The following is a 15,596-nucleotide window of genomic DNA, read 5'->3' as shown; positions in this document are numbered from 1 at the left end:
ACTAGTATGAAGAAAAAAAAAATACACAGGAGTGTTTTTCAGGCAGACAAACGTATACTGGACTGGTGGTCACTGTCAGCAAAACTGTGCACTGTACTCCTGCTATAACTGCTCCCCAGTCCCCACAATTAGGCAGTGTGAGCAGTGCACTCAGCACAGATATATCATGCAGCAGTGCAGCACACTGAGTGAGCACAGATATGGTGGTCGGAGCGTTTTTTTCAGGCAGAGAAGCAAAGGATTAAACTCACTGGTGGTATAATCAAAACCCTGCACTGTACTCCCTAACAGCTGCTCCCCGTCCCCAATCCTCCCCACAATTATAACAATGTCACTCTTAGTCTTTTCTATTACGGAGAGGACGCCAGCCACGTCCTTTCCCTATCAATCTCAATGCACGTGTGAAAATGGCGGTGACGCGCTGCTCCTTATATAGAATCCGAGTCTCGCGAGAATCCGACAGCGGGATGATGACGTTCGGGCGCGCTCGGGTTAACCGAGCAAGGCGGGAGGATCCAAGTCGCTCGGACCCGTGTAAAAAAAAGGTGAAGTTCGGGTGGGTTCGGATTCCGAGGAACTGAACCCGCTCATCACTAATATTTACTAAGCTCCCAATTTTGACCGAGATGGTGTTTTTTCTTCAAAGTGTAATCTCGAGAATTTACTAAACTCAAATCTCGGCAGTGATGAGGGCATTCGTATTTTTTTTGAAGTCAAAGAAAAAAAATACGAATGAATACACCATCGGTCAAATACAGCTGTTATTTCATACAACTCTGTAATTTACTAAAAATTCTATTTCACAAACACTGCCGGCAATAGCCAAACACTGCCGTGAAAAAATACAAATCGCAAAAAAAAAGCAGTTTTAAAATAGACCTGCTTTTTTTTTTACCGTGTTCTGATAGGCATGCACGGATCCGTGAGATCCATGCACAATGGGAAGGGGTGTGAAAGGGTTAAATTTAAGGAAAAAAATGCGTGGGGTCCCCCCTCCTAAGCAACACCAGCCTCGGGCTCTTTGAGCCGGTCCTGGTTGAAAAAATATGGGGGGAAAAATGACAGGGGTTCCCCCACATTTGATCAACCAGCACCGGGCTCTGCGTCTGGTCCTGGTGCAAAAAATACAGGGGACAAAAAGCGTAGGGGTCCCCCGTATTTTTTGTACCAGCACCGGGCTCCACTAGTCAGAGAGATAATGCCACAGCCGGGGGACACTTTTATATAGGTCCCTGCGGCCCTGGCATGAAATCACTAACTAGTCACCCCTGGCCGGGGTACCCTGGAGGAGTGGGGACCCCTTAAATCAAGGGGTCCCCCCCTCCAGCCACCCAAGGGCCAGGGGTGAAGCCCGAGGCTGTCCCCCCCATCCAAGGGCGGCGGATGGGGGGCTGATAGCCTTGTGAAAAAATAAGAATATTGTTTTTTGTAGCAGTACTAAAAGTCCCAGCAAGCCTCCCCCGCAAGCTGGTACTTGGAGAACCACAAGTACCAGCATGCGGTGGACAAACGGGCCCGCTGGTACCTGTAGTACTACTACAAAAAAAATACCCCCCAAAAAACAGGACACACACCGTGACAGTAAAACTTTTTTACATACATGCACACCTACATACACACATACTTACCTATGTTCACACGAGGCTCGGTCCACTTCTCCATGTAGACTCCACGGGGTACCTGTGAAAAAAATTATACTCACATAATCCAGTGTAGCAAGTGTCCTCTTTATAATCCACGTACTTGGCAAAAAAACAAACCAGAAACCCGAACCACGCTCTGAAAGGGGCCCCATGTTTACACATGGGACCCCTTTCCCCGACTGCCAGGACCCCCCCTGACTCCTGTCAAAGGGGGTCCCTTCTGCCAACCAGGGAGCGCCACGTCGTGGCACTCTCCTGATTGGCTCTGCGCTCCTGTACTGTCAGTGAGGCTGCGCACTGAAGATACAATGTAGCGCATAGGCGCTCCATTGTATCCAATGGTGGGAACTTTGCGGTCAGCGGTTGAGGTTATAGGGGGGCACCAATATTTATCTTGCCTCCGGGCAACTGTGACAAACTTACGCCACTGACAACAACTGTGTGGTGGGAGCTTAATGGAATGAGTTTCCATGGCTAAGCAGCTGCATGCAAGCCTCACATCATCAAGTCCAATGCCAAGCATCGCATGTCGTGTGGAGCAGTGGAACTGTGGAGTGATGAATCGCGCTTCTCTGTTAAGCAGCTAGATAGGTTTGGGTCTGGGTTTGGCGGATGCCGGGACAACGTTACCTGCCTGACTGCATTATGCCAACTGTGAAGTTTGGTGGAAGAGGAATAATGGTATGGGCTGTTTTTGGGGTTTGGGCAAGGCCCTTTATCTCCAGTGAAGGGCAACCTTAATGATTCAGCATACAAGACATTTTGAACAATGCTATGCTTCCAACTTTTGGGGGAAGGGCCGGAAGGCTCTTTTCTATTCCAACACGACTGTGCAGAGGGCACAAAGCAAGTATTATAAAGACATGGGGGGTTGTACACATCTGATCGCTGCTGTGCATTTTCGCACAGCAGGCGATCAGGTACTAAATGCGAATGCGTATGTACCGCAATGCGCACGCACATCGGACAACAACAACGGGCATCGCTGGTCAGCTACAGGATGGTGCGAAAAAAACGTTTGCACAGGCATTCGCAAGGTGATTGACAGGAGGAAGTTGGGCAAAGCCATGTGCACTGCAGGTGTGGCAGATGTAACATGTGCAGAGAGAGTTAGATTTGGGTGGGTTATATTGTTTCTGTGTAGGGTAAATACTGGCTGCTTTATTTTTACACTGCAATTTAAATTTCAGTTTGAACACACCCCACCCAAATCGAACTCTCTCTGCACATGTTATATCTCCCCCCCCCCTGCAGTGCACATGGCTTTGCCCAACTGCTAACAAATTTGCTGCTACGATCAGGTCTGAATTGCCCCCTTTGTGCAGTGTCTGAGTGTCCCAGGACTTACTCAGCCGCTGCGATCACTTCAGCCTGTTCAGGACCGGAATTGACGCCAGACACCCGCCCTGTAAACGCTTGGACATGCCTGCATTTTTCCTAACACTCCCAGAAAACGGTGCATACGCATGCATTACGGTGCATACACATGCGCAGTTTAGACCTGATCACCCGCTGTATGAAAACGCAGCCTAGCGATCATGTCTTAATTAGGCCCCTGGTTTTGCCCAACTGCTAACAAATTTGCTGCTGTGATCATCTCTGAATTACCCCCATAGTAGGGAGCTCAGCAAACAGTTCATTGGCAGCTGCTGGAGAACAAGCTGTAGATAGGAGGGTGTCTTGTATCATGAGATAGGTGCTCAAGAGACTTCTCTGTCTACCGCATGAGAGAAAGAGACCCAAGTCTGCTACAATGGGCAGTTAAAGACAGAAGGGTTTCCTGTCCCTGATGACTGGGAACCCATAGTGACTGTCTGAGATGGAAACTCAGCAGTACCAAGACAGTGTATTATTGTATTAAGTCAATAGATCAAAAGTTCTAAGAAGTGTGAGGTGAAGGAATGAGTTGGCATTCCATAGGAGGACTAGGTTTGCTGTTTTCTTTAAGCCAGTGTTATTTGATTTAAAGTTGCTAACACTGGTCAATAACAGTTTTGTCCAAAGTATTTTCATTGGTGTTCTAAGAATATTTTTTATGCTGAATACAAATAAGCAATTAGACTGTTCCTATCTGACTTAGGCCCTCATTCCGAGTTGATCGGTCGCAAGGCGATTTTAGCAGAGTTACACACGCTAAGCCGCCGCCTACTGGGAGTGAATCTTAGCTTCTTAAAATTGCGACCGATGTATTCGCAATATTGCGATTACTAACTACTTAGCAGTTTCAGAGTAGCTCCAGACTTACTCTGCCTGTGCGATCATTTCAGTGCTTGTCGTTCCTGGTTGGCGTCACAAACACACCCAGCGTTCGCCCAGGCACTCCCACCGTTTCCCCGGCCACTCCTGCGTTTTTTCCGGAAACGGTAGCGTTTTCAGCCACACGCCCCTGAAACGCCGTGTTTCCGCCCAGTAACACCCATTTCCTGTCAATCACATTACGATCGCCGGAGCGAAGAAAAAGCCGTGAGTAAAAATACTTTCATCATAGTAAAGTTACTTGGCGCAGTCGCAGTGCGAACATTGCGCATGCGTACTAAGCGGATTTTCACTGCGATGCGATGAAAAATACCGAGCGAACAACTCGGAATGAGGGCCTTAGTTTTTGTGTGGCGCCATGTTTGTTTTTCTCATTTGGAATAATTTTTGGGGGGAAAAGTATATATTATTATTATTATTTTATTTTATTTTATTTTTTAATATTAAGCAGAATTTGCAGAATTGATAATGCTGGCAGGATAAGATATCAATTCAGTCATTGCGGCTCTTGGTATGAACACAACGTGGATTAGTTGTGCTGTTCATTGAGACATCAAAAGTCAGTGTAAAGCGGCCCTTCTTCATAACAGAAATATACAGGTGAAACTCAGAAAATTACCTTTATTTGTTATAATTTTGATGTTTTTTGACTTACAGGTTAAGAAAACCCCAAATCCAAAATCTCAGAAAATTAGAATATTACATAAAATCAATAAAAAAAGGATTTTAAATACAGAAATGTCAGCCCTCTGAAAAGTATAACAATACATATGTGCTCAGTACTTGGGGGGTAATTCAGATCTGATCGCTGGGCAGCGATTTTTGCAGCACTGCAATTGGATAGTCGCCGTCTACAGGGGGAGTGTATTTTTGCTGTGCAAGTCTGCGTTGCATGTGTAGCTGAGCTGCACATTTTGTGCAGTCTCTGCGCAGCCCAGGACTTACTCAGCCACTGTGATCATTTCAGCCTGCCCGGGACCAGATTTGACGTCAGACACCCTCCCTTCCAGTGCTTGGTCATGCCTGCGTTTTTCCAGACACTCCTTGAAAATGGTCAGTTGCCACCCACAAACGCCCTCTTCTTGTCAATCTCCTTGCGATCGCTGGTGCGCTCGAAATTCTTGTACCATCCCATTACTGACCGGCGATCCCCGTTGCTGCGGTCCGTCGCACCTGTGCAGTTCAGATCTGATCGCAGGCTGTGAGAAAACGCAGCCTAGCGATCAGGTCTGAATCGGCCCCTTTGTTTGGGCCCCTTTTGCAGGAATTACTGCCTCAATGCGGCGTGGCATGATTCTATCAACCTGTGGCACGGCTGAGGTGTTATGGAAGACCAGGATGCTTCAATAGCGGCCTTCAGCTCTTCTGCATTGTTCGGTCTCATGTCTCTCATCTTTCTCTTGGCAATGCCCCATAGATTCTCTATGGGGTTCAGGTCAGGCAAATATGTAGGAGCTTCACAAGGAGTGGACTGAGACTAGGGATGAGCGGGTTCGGTTCCTCGGAATCCGAACCCGCCCGAACTTCATGTTTTTTTACACGGGTCCGAGCGACTCGGATCTTCCCGCCTTGCTCGGTTAACCCGAGCGCGCTCCGAACGTCATCATCCCGCTGTCGGATTCTCGCGAGGCTCGGATTCTATCGCGAGACTCGGATTCTATATAAGGAGGAGCCGCGCGTCGCCGCCATTTTCACACGTGCATTGAGATTCATAGGGAGAGGACTTGGCTGGCGTCCTCTCCGTTTATAGAGAAGAGAGTGAGACAGTAGAGAGAGACACAGTAGTAATTTTGGGGAGCATTAGGAGGAGTACTAGTTACTTGCTGAAGCGATAGATAGTGTGACTGTATATTATCTGACTTGTGGGGGAGACACTGACAGTGGGGAGCAGTTAGAGTCTGAGAGCAGGACTCAGGAGTACATATAACGTACAGTGCACACTTTTGCTGCCAGAGTGCCACACTGCCATTGTGACCACACTGACCACCAGTATAATATATATTGTGATTGTCTGCTTAGGAGTACTACTTGCAAGTTGCTGATAGTGTGACCAGTGACCTGACCACCAGTCACCACCAGTTTAATATATATATATATATATATATATATATATATATATATAATTGTATATAATATATATATAATATTGTATACCACCTACCCGTGGTTTTTTTTTTTTTCTTTCTTCTTTATACATACTACTATAGTAGCTTACTGTAGCAGTCTGCGGTGCTGCTGAGCTGACTGTGTCCAGCAGGTCCGTCATCAGTCATTACATAATAAATATATATACCTGTCCGGCTGCAGTACTAGTGATATTATACATATATATATTGATTTCATCTCATTATCATCCAGTCTATATTAGCAGCAGACACAGTACGGTAGTCCACGGCTGTAGCTACCTCTGTGTCGGCAGTCGCTCGTCCATCCATAATTGTATACCACCTACCCGTGGTTTTTTTTTTTCTTTCTTCTTTATACATACTACTATAGTAGCTTACTGTAGCAGTCTGCGGTGCTGCTGAGCTGACAGTGTCCAGCAGGTCCGTCATCAGTCATTACATAATAAATATATATACCTGTCCGGCTGCAGTACTAGTGATATTATATATATATATATTGATTTCATCTCATTATCATCCAGTCTATATTAGCAGCAGACACAGTACGGTAGTCCACGGCTGTAGCTACCTCTGTGTCGGCAGTCGCTCGTCCATCCATAATTGTATACCACCTACCAGTGGTTTTTTTTTTTTCTTTCTTCTTTATACATACTACTATAGTAGCTTACTGTAGCAGTCTGCGGTGCTGCTGAGCTGACTGTGTCCAGCAGGTCCGTCATCAGTCATTACATAATAAATATATCTACCTGTCCGGCTGCAGTACTAGTGTGATATAATATATATTGATTTCATCTCATTATCATCCAGTCTATATTAGCAGCAGACACAGTACGGTAGTCCATGGCTGTAGCTACCTCTGTGTCGGCAGTCGCTCGTCCATCCAGACACTGACAGTGGGGAGCAGTTAGAGTCTGAGAGCAGGACTCAGGAGTACATATAACGTACAGTGCACACTTTTGCTGCCAGAGTGCCACACTGCCATTGTGACCACACTGACCACCAGTATAATATATATTGTGATTGTCTGCTTAGGAGTACTACGTGCAAGTTGCTGATAGTGTGACCAGTGACCTGACCACCAGTTTAATAATCACCACCAGTGAGTTTAATATATATATATATATATATATATATATATATAATTGTATATAATATATATATAATATTGTATACCACCTACCCGTGTTTTTTTTTTCTTTCTTTCTTCTTTATACATACTACTATAGTAGCTTACTGCAGCAGTCTGCGGTGCTGCTGAGCTGACAGTGTCCAGCAGGTCCGTCATCAGTCATTACATAATAAATATATATACCTGTCCGGCTGCAGTACTAGTGATATTATATATATATATATATATATATATATATATTGATTTCATCTCATTATCATCCAGTCTATATTAGCAGCAGACACAGTACGGTAGTCCACGGCTGTAGCTACCTCTGTGTCGGCAGTCGCTCGTCCATCCATAATTGTATACCACCTACCCGTGTTTTTTTTTTTTTTTTTCTTCTTTATACATACTACTATAGTAGCTTACTGTAGCAGTCTGCGGTGCTGCTGAGCTGACAGTGTCCAGCAGGTCCGTCATCAGTCATTACATAATAAATATATCTACCTGTCCGGCTGCAGTACTAGTGTGATATAATATATATTGATTTCATCTCATTATCATCCAGTCTATATTAGCAGCAGACACAGTACGGTAGTCCACGGCTGTAGCTACCTCTGTGTCGGCAGTCGCTCGTCCATCCATAAGTATACTAGTATCCATCCATCTCCATTGTTTACCTGAGGTGCCTTTTAGTTGTGCCTATTAAAATATGGAGAACAAAAATGTTGAGGTTCCAAAATTAGGGAAAGATCAAGATCCACTTCCACCTCGTGCTGAAGCTGCTGCCACTAGTCATGGCCGAGACGATGAAATGCCAGCAACGTCGTCTGCCAAGGCCGATGCCCAATGTCATAGTACAGAGCATGTAAAATCCAAAACACCAAATATCAGTAAAAAAAGGACTCCAAAATCTAAAATAAAATTGTCGTCGGAGAAGCGTAAACTTGCCAATATGCCATTTACCACACGGAGTGGCAAGGAACGGCTGAGGCCCTGGCCTATGTTCATGGCTAGTGGTTCAGCTTCACATGAGGATGGAAGCACTCAGCCTCTCGCTAGAAAAATGAAAAGACTCAAGCTGGCAAAAGCACCGCAAAGAACTGTGCGTTCTTCGAAATCCCAAATCCACAAGGAGAGTCCAATTGTGTCGGTTGCGATGCCTGACCTTCCCAACACTGGACGTGAAGAGCATGCGCCTTCCACCATTTGCACGCCCCCTGCAAGTGCTGGAAGGAGCACCCGCAGTCCAGTTCCTGATAGTCAGATTGAAGATGTCAGTGTTGAAGTACACCAGGATGAGGAGGATATGGGTGTTGCTGGCGCTGGGGAGGAAATTGACAAGGAGGATTCTGATGGTGAGGTGGTTTGTTTAAGTCAGGCACCCGGGGAGACACCTGTTGTCCGTGGGAGGAATATGGCCGTTGACATGCCTGGTGAAAATACCAAAAAAATCAGCTCTTCGGTGTGGAAGTATTTCAACAGAAATGCGGACAACATTTGTCAAGCCGTGTGTTGCCTTTGTCAAGCTGTAATAAGTAGGGGTAAGGACGTTAACCACCTCGGAACATCCTCCCTTATACGTCACCTGCAGCGCATTCATAATAAGTCAGTGACAAGTTCAAAAACTTTGGGCGACAGCGGAAGCAGTCCACTGACCAGTAAATCCCTTCCTCTTGTAACCAAGCTCACGCAAACCACCCCACCAACTCCCTCAGTGTCAATTTCCTCCTTCCCCAGGAATGCCAATAGTCCTGCAGGCCATGTCACTGGCAATTCTGACGATTCCTCTCCTGCCTGGGATTCCTCCGATGCATCCTTGCGTGTAACGCCTACTGCTGCTGGCGCTGCTGTTGTTGCTGCTGGGAGTCGATGGTCATCCCAGAGGGGAAATCGTAAGACCACTTTTACTACTTCCACCAAGCAATTGACTGTCCAACAGTCCTTTGCGAGGAAGATGAAATATCACAGCAGTCATCCTGCTGCAAAGCGGATAACTGAGGCCTTGGCATCCTGGGTGGTGAGAAACGTGGTTCCGGTATCCATCATTACTGCAGAGCCAACTAGAGACTTGTTGGAGGTACTGTGTCCCCGGTACCAAATACCATCTAGGTTCCATTTCTCTAGGCAGGCGATACCGAAAATGTACACAGACCTCAGAAAAAGAGTCACCAGTGTCCTAAAAAATGCAGCTGTACCCAATGTCCACTTAACCACGGACATGTGGACAAGTGGAGCAGGGCAGGGTCAGGACTATATGACTGTGACAGCCCACTGGGTAGATGTATGGACTCCCGCCGCAAGAACAGCAGCGGCGGCACCAGTAGCAGCATCTCGCAAACGCCAACTCTTTCCTAGGCAGGGTACGCTTTGTATCACCGGTTTCCAGAATACGCACACAGCTGAAAACCTCTTACGGCAACTGAGGAAGATCATCGCGGAATGGCTTACCCCAATTGGACTCTCCTGTGGATTTGTGGCATCGGACAACGCCAGCAATATTGTGTGTGCATTAAATCTGGGCAAATTCCAGCACGTCCCATGTTTTGCACATACCTTGAATTTGGTGGTGCAGAATTTTTTAAAAAACGACAGGGGCGTGCAAGAGATGCTGTCGGTGGCCAGAAGAATTGCGGGACACTTTCGGCGTACAGGCACCACGTACAGAAGACTGGAGCAACACCAAAAACGCCTGAACCTGCCCTGCCATCATCTGAAGCAAGAAGTGGTAACGAGGTGGAATTCAACCCTATATATGCTTCAGAGGTTGGAGGAGCAGCAAAAGGCCATTCAAGCCTATACAATTCAGCACGATATAGGAGGTGGAATGCACCTGTCTCAAGCGCAGTGGAGAATGATTTCAAAGTTGTGCAAGGTTCTGCTGTCCTTTGAACTTGCCACACGTGAAGTCAGTTCAGACACTGCCAGCCTGAGTCAGGTCATTCCCCTCATCAGGCTTTTGCAGAAGAAGCTGGAGACATTGAAGGAGGAGCTAACACGGAGCGATTCCGCTAGGCATGTGGGACTTGTGGATGGAGCCCTTAATTCGCTTAACAAGGATTCACGGGTGGTCAATCTGTTGAAATCAGAGCACTACATTTTGGCCACCGTGCTCGATCCTATATTTAAAACCTACCTTGGATCTCTCTTTCCGGCAGACACAAGTCTGCTGGGGTTCAAAGACCTGCTGGTGAGAAAATTGTCAAGTCAAGCGGAACGCGACCTGTCAACATCTCCTCCTTCACATTCTCCCGCAACTGGGGGTGCGAGGAAAAGGCTCAGAATTCCGAGCCCACCCACTGGCGGTGATGCAGGGCAGTCTGGAGCGACTGCTGATGCTGACATCTGGTCCGGACTGAAGGACCTGTCATCGATTACGGACATGTCGTCTACTGTCACTGCATATGATTCTCTCCCCATTGAAAGAATGGTGGAGGATTATATGAGTGACCGCATCCAAGTAGGCACGTCACACAGTCCGTACTTATACTGGCAGGAAAAAGAGGCAATTTGGAGGCCCTTGCACAAACTGGCTTTATTCTACCTAAGTTGCCCTCCCACAAGTGTGTACTCCGAAAGAGTGTTTAGTGCCGCCGCTCACCTTGTCAGCAATCGGCGTACGAGGTTACTTCCAGAAAATGTGGAGAAGATGATGTTCATTAAAATGAATTATAATCAATTCCTCCGTGGAGACATTGACCAGCAGCAATTGCCTCCACAAAGTACACAGGGAGCTGAGATGGTGGATTCCAGTGGGGACGAATTGATAATCTGTGAGGAGGGGGATGTACATGGTGATATATCGGAGGATGATGATGAGGTGGACATCTTGCCTCTGTAGAGCCAGTTTGTGCAAGGAGAGATTAATTGCTTCTTTTTCGGTGGGGGTCCAAACCAACCCGTCATTTCAGTCACAGTCGTGTGGCAGACCCTGTCACTGAAATGATGGGTTGGTTAAAGTGTGCATGTCCTGTTTATACAACATAAGGGTGGGTGGGAGGGCCCAAGGACAATTCCATCTTGCACCTCTTTTTTCTTTCATTTTTCTTTGCGTCATGTGCTGTTTGGGGAGTGTTTTTTGGAAGGGCCATCCTGCGTGACACTGCAGTGCCACTCCTAGATGGGCCCGGTGTTTGTGTCGGCCACTAGGGTCGCTTATCTTACTCACACAGCTACTTCATTGCGCCTCTTTTTTTCTTTGCGTCATGTGCTGTTTGGGGAGTGTTTTTTGGAAGGGCCATCCTGCGTGACACTGCAGTGCCACTCCTAGATGGGCCCGGTGTTTGTGTCGCCCACTAGGGTCGCTTATCTTACTCACACAGCTACCTCATTGCGCCTCTTTTTTTCTTTGCGTCATGTGCTGTTTGGGGAGTGTTTTTTGGAAGGGCCATCCTGCGTGACACTGCAGTGCCACTCCTAGATGGGCCAGGTGTTTGTGTCGGCCACTAGGGTCGCTTATCTTACTCACACAGCTACCTCATTGCGCCTCTTTTCTTCTTTGCGTCATGTGCTGTTTGGGGAGTGTTTTTTGGAAGGGCCATCCTGCGTGACACTGCAGTGCCACTCCTAGATGGGCCCGGTGTTTGTGTCGGCCACTAGGGTCGCTTATCTTACTCACACAGCTACCTCGGTGCAAATTTTAGGACTAAAAATAATATTGTGAGGTGTGAGGTATTCAGAATAGACTGAAAATGAGTGGAAATTATGGTTTTTGAGGTTAATAATACTTTGGGATCAAAATGACCCCCAAATTCTATGATTTAAGCTGTTTTTTAGTGTTTTTTGAAAAAAACACCCGAATCCAAAACACACCCGAATCCGACAAAAAAAATTCGGTGAGGTTTTGCCAAAACGCGGTCGAACACAAAACACGGCCGCGGAACCGAACCCAAAACCAAAACACAAAACCCGAAAAATTTCAAGTGCACATCTCTAACTGAGACTAGAGTTAGTGCATCAAGAGCCACCACACACAGACGGATCCTGGAATTGGGCTTCAAATGTATTCCTCTTGTCAAACCGCTCCTGAACAACAAACAACATCAGAAGCATCTTAACTGGGCTAAAGAAAAAAAAACTAGTGTGTTGCTCAGTGGTCCAAAGTCCTCTTTTCAGATGAGAGCAAATTTTGCATCTCATTTGGAAACCAAGGTCCCAAAGTATGAAGGAAGAATGGAGAGGCACACAATCCAAGATGCTTGAAGTCCAGTGTGAAGTTTCCACAGTCTGTGTTGATTTGGGGAGCCATGTCATCAGCTGGTGTTGGTCCACTGTGCTTTATTAAGTCCAGAGTCAATGCAGCCATCTACCAAGACATTTTAGAGCACTTCATGCTTCCTTCAGCAGACAAGCTTTATGGACATGCTGACTTAATTTTCCAGCAGGACTTGGCACCTGCCCACATTGCCAAAAGTACCAAAACCTGGTTCAGTGACCGTGGGATTACTGTGCTGGATTGGCCAGCAAACTTGCCTGACCTGAACCCCAATCTATGGGGCATTGCCAAGAGAAAGATGAAAGACATGAGTCTGAACAATGCAGAAGAGCTGAAGGCCGCTATTGAAGCATCCAGGTCTTCCATAACACCTCAGCAGTGCCACAGGCTGATAGAATCCATGCCACGCCGCATTGAGGCAGTAATTCATGCAAAAGGGGCCCAAACCAAGTACTGAGTACATATGCATGATTATACTTTTCAGAGGGCCGACATTATTGTATTTAAAATCCTTTTTTTATTAACTTTATGTAATATTCTCATTTTCTAAGATTTTGGATTTGTGTTTTTTTTAAAATGTAAGCCACAATCATCAAAATTATAACAAATAAAGGCTTTAAGTATCTAACTTTGCATGTAATCAGTCTTCATAATATAATAGTTTTACCTTTTAAGTTGAATTACTGAAATAAATGAACTTTTGCACGATATTCTAATTTTCTGAGTTTCACCTGTATTTCCTTCTGTTCCTATACCTCTTGCACGAGTCATACAACAACATGAAGTAGATTTTAGAGAAGGTTCAGTATCAGACATATAAGTGGACCATCTGTGGTCAAGTACTGTACTGTACTATTGTTTTTTTATGCACATGGGACAAGCAAAACCACTATGTTCAGAAGGATTAGCCAAAACTTATTGCACTTGATCCAGGCAAGAAACATGTTTCTTGCATGTGTGGGTTGCCTCCAGGTAGGCTGTGGAGTTTATATATTTTCCTCTGGGTGGGCTGCAATATGTCATTAAAGGTTCATGTCTTTGACTCTTACTTGGACCTATTTCTGGAAAACATGGGTGTAGTGAATGACGAACATGGTGAGCATTTTCATTAGGCCATTTTATAACATGGAAAAATGTTACCAAGTCAAGTTGAGCCCCAAATTTGCTGGCTGACTTCTGCTGGACTCTCAAGAGAGACATTTCTGAGGAAAATTACAGTAGAAAATAAAACATAGATACTTTTTAAACTACAAGGTTGTCCTTTTAACCAGATTTTAATAAGTATGTAATTATATATGTTTTTAAAATATAATTGCAAGTTACTGAAAAACCGTATATGAAAGGGAAATTTTACAAACCTATTCAGCTCAACAAATACTATAAAAATAGGGCATTTTAATCCTTAGGACACAAACAAGAATAAATAAATTCTTGTTCACCCATGATTATCAAATTTCTTTTTCAAGACCTAGGTTTTGCACTTTAAGATTATTCAATGACCAACAGGTTACAGCCAGGGTCGGCAACAGAAACCTTGGGGCCCGGTACACTGAACGCTCTGGGGACCACTCAGATTATATATATGTAGCTCCCTATAATATGTGCTCACGAGGAAGTATAGGCCCTCATTCCGAGTTGTTCGCTCGGTAAATTTCATCGCATCGCAGCTATTTTCCGCTTAGTGCGCATGCGCAATGTCCGCACTGCGACTGCGCCAAGTAAATTTGCTATGAAGTTAGGATTTTTACTCACGGCTTTTTCTTCGCTCAGGCGATCGTAGTGTGATTGACAGGAAATGGGTGTTTCTGGGCGGAAACAGGCCGTTTTATGGGCGTGTGGGAAAAAACGCTACCGTTTCCGGAAAAAACGCAGGAGTGGCTGGAGAAACGGGGGAGTGTCTGGGCGAACGCTGGGTGTGTTTGTGACGTCAAACCAGGAACGACAAGCACTGAACTGATCGCAGATGCCGAGTAAGTCTGAAGCTACTCTGAAACTGCTAAGAAGTTTGTAATCGCAATATTGCGAATACGTCGTTCGCAATTTTAAGATGCTAAGATTCACTCCCAGTAGGCGGCGGCTTAGCGTGAGCAACTCTGCTAAAATCGCCTTGCGAGCGAACAACTCGGAATGACCTCCTTAGTTCGGAGTATAGGTCCATGACCAGTGGGCTAAGTATATACAATAATGTAGGTGTAAATATATGAAGTGTATATAATATGTATAATGTAATTAGAGTGTAAAGTATGAAATGAAATGTAAAGGATGTTTGAGGGTGACTAGATCACTATGTATATTGAACTATAGGGACGGATTAAATTGGCACAAGAGGGGCTAGAGAGACTTTTCCAGAAGCCCCTCGTGCCGGGAATGTGTGCCCGTATGCAGAGAATAAATTGAGGCAGCGCGAGGGTAAAGGAACCGTTACCTGCAAGGAGAGGCTGGAGTGGCTGGCGGTGTCCGGGGAGAACAAGATAGGAAGAGCGGCTGACGAAGTGATCGGCGGAGAAGAAGTAGCTGAGCCGTGCGACGTCAGTAACGGGAGCTGAGGAAAAACAGAGGATATCAGCGGAGTACCGGAGAGCTGCTCGTCTAGAAGCCTATGCGGTAGTTAGTCATCGCGGCTGCGGTGGGCGGAGATCGGATGCTACGCTGCATTCACTGAGAGCCGGGAGATCGTGGCCGCTACCACCCAGTGAAGGAAAGAAGGTGGCGGAGCCAGAACAGACAGTGATCAGGATCAGAGGGCTGAGGCAGCGGAGAGCTGTTTCACTAACTGGAGGTAGGACCCCAGGTGGAGCCCGTGCATTACCGGCATTACCCTATGCGGAGGTCGCAGCCAGTAAGCCACTGGGGGGAGTGACAGTCCGTTGTAAGCAGCCAGTCATCCCAGGAAGCACAGGGCTGGGGGAGGAGTGCCGTGCCATATCAGATAGCTAGCTGATGTTAACTGTGAAGGGACTAAAGCCAGACAAGTGAAGAGAGTTTCCTCAGCAGCATTGGTAATCTCAGTTCCCCACCCTATTCTTGCAGTACCAGTGTTGTTGCAATTAAGCTATGAGACTGTTAGGCTGTTGAGCTACCAGCAGTTAAGAAAGTCACTATTATGCCTACTGTCAGCTAAGTGGACAGTAATCCAGCCGTACAGTTATACATTGTACTGCACCATATCCAGGGTACTAAGCTTGGCACTACTAGAGGGGGACCACCCAAGATACACAGAGTCCCCAGTGACCACTGGCGATAGT

General features: G+C 46.1%; 1 long non-coding RNA gene across 1 annotated transcript in view; it reads right to left on the bottom strand.

Moving 5' to 3' along the window:
- LOC134928933 (uncharacterized) overlaps window positions 1-14,888 on the bottom strand; it is a 32,557-nt gene extending 17,669 nt beyond the window's left edge. The window contains exons 1-2 of the long non-coding RNA XR_010178138.1: window positions 14,777-14,888; window positions 13,492-13,553 (exon numbers count right to left, since the gene is read on the bottom strand). This is a non-coding gene — a long non-coding RNA (uncharacterized LOC134928933). The remainder of the gene's footprint in view (window positions 1-13,491; window positions 13,554-14,776) is intronic.
- Between the last annotated feature and the right edge of the window lie 708 nt (window positions 14,889-15,596).

This window comes from Pseudophryne corroboree, chromosome 5 (assembly GCF_028390025.1).
Source record: "Pseudophryne corroboree isolate aPseCor3 chromosome 5, aPseCor3.hap2, whole genome shotgun sequence".
NCBI classification, from domain to species: Eukaryota; Metazoa; Chordata; class Amphibia; order Anura; family Myobatrachidae; genus Pseudophryne; species Pseudophryne corroboree.
Note: the sequence above shows the minus strand (reverse complement) of the source record. Positions and strands in the feature narration are given on the sequence as shown.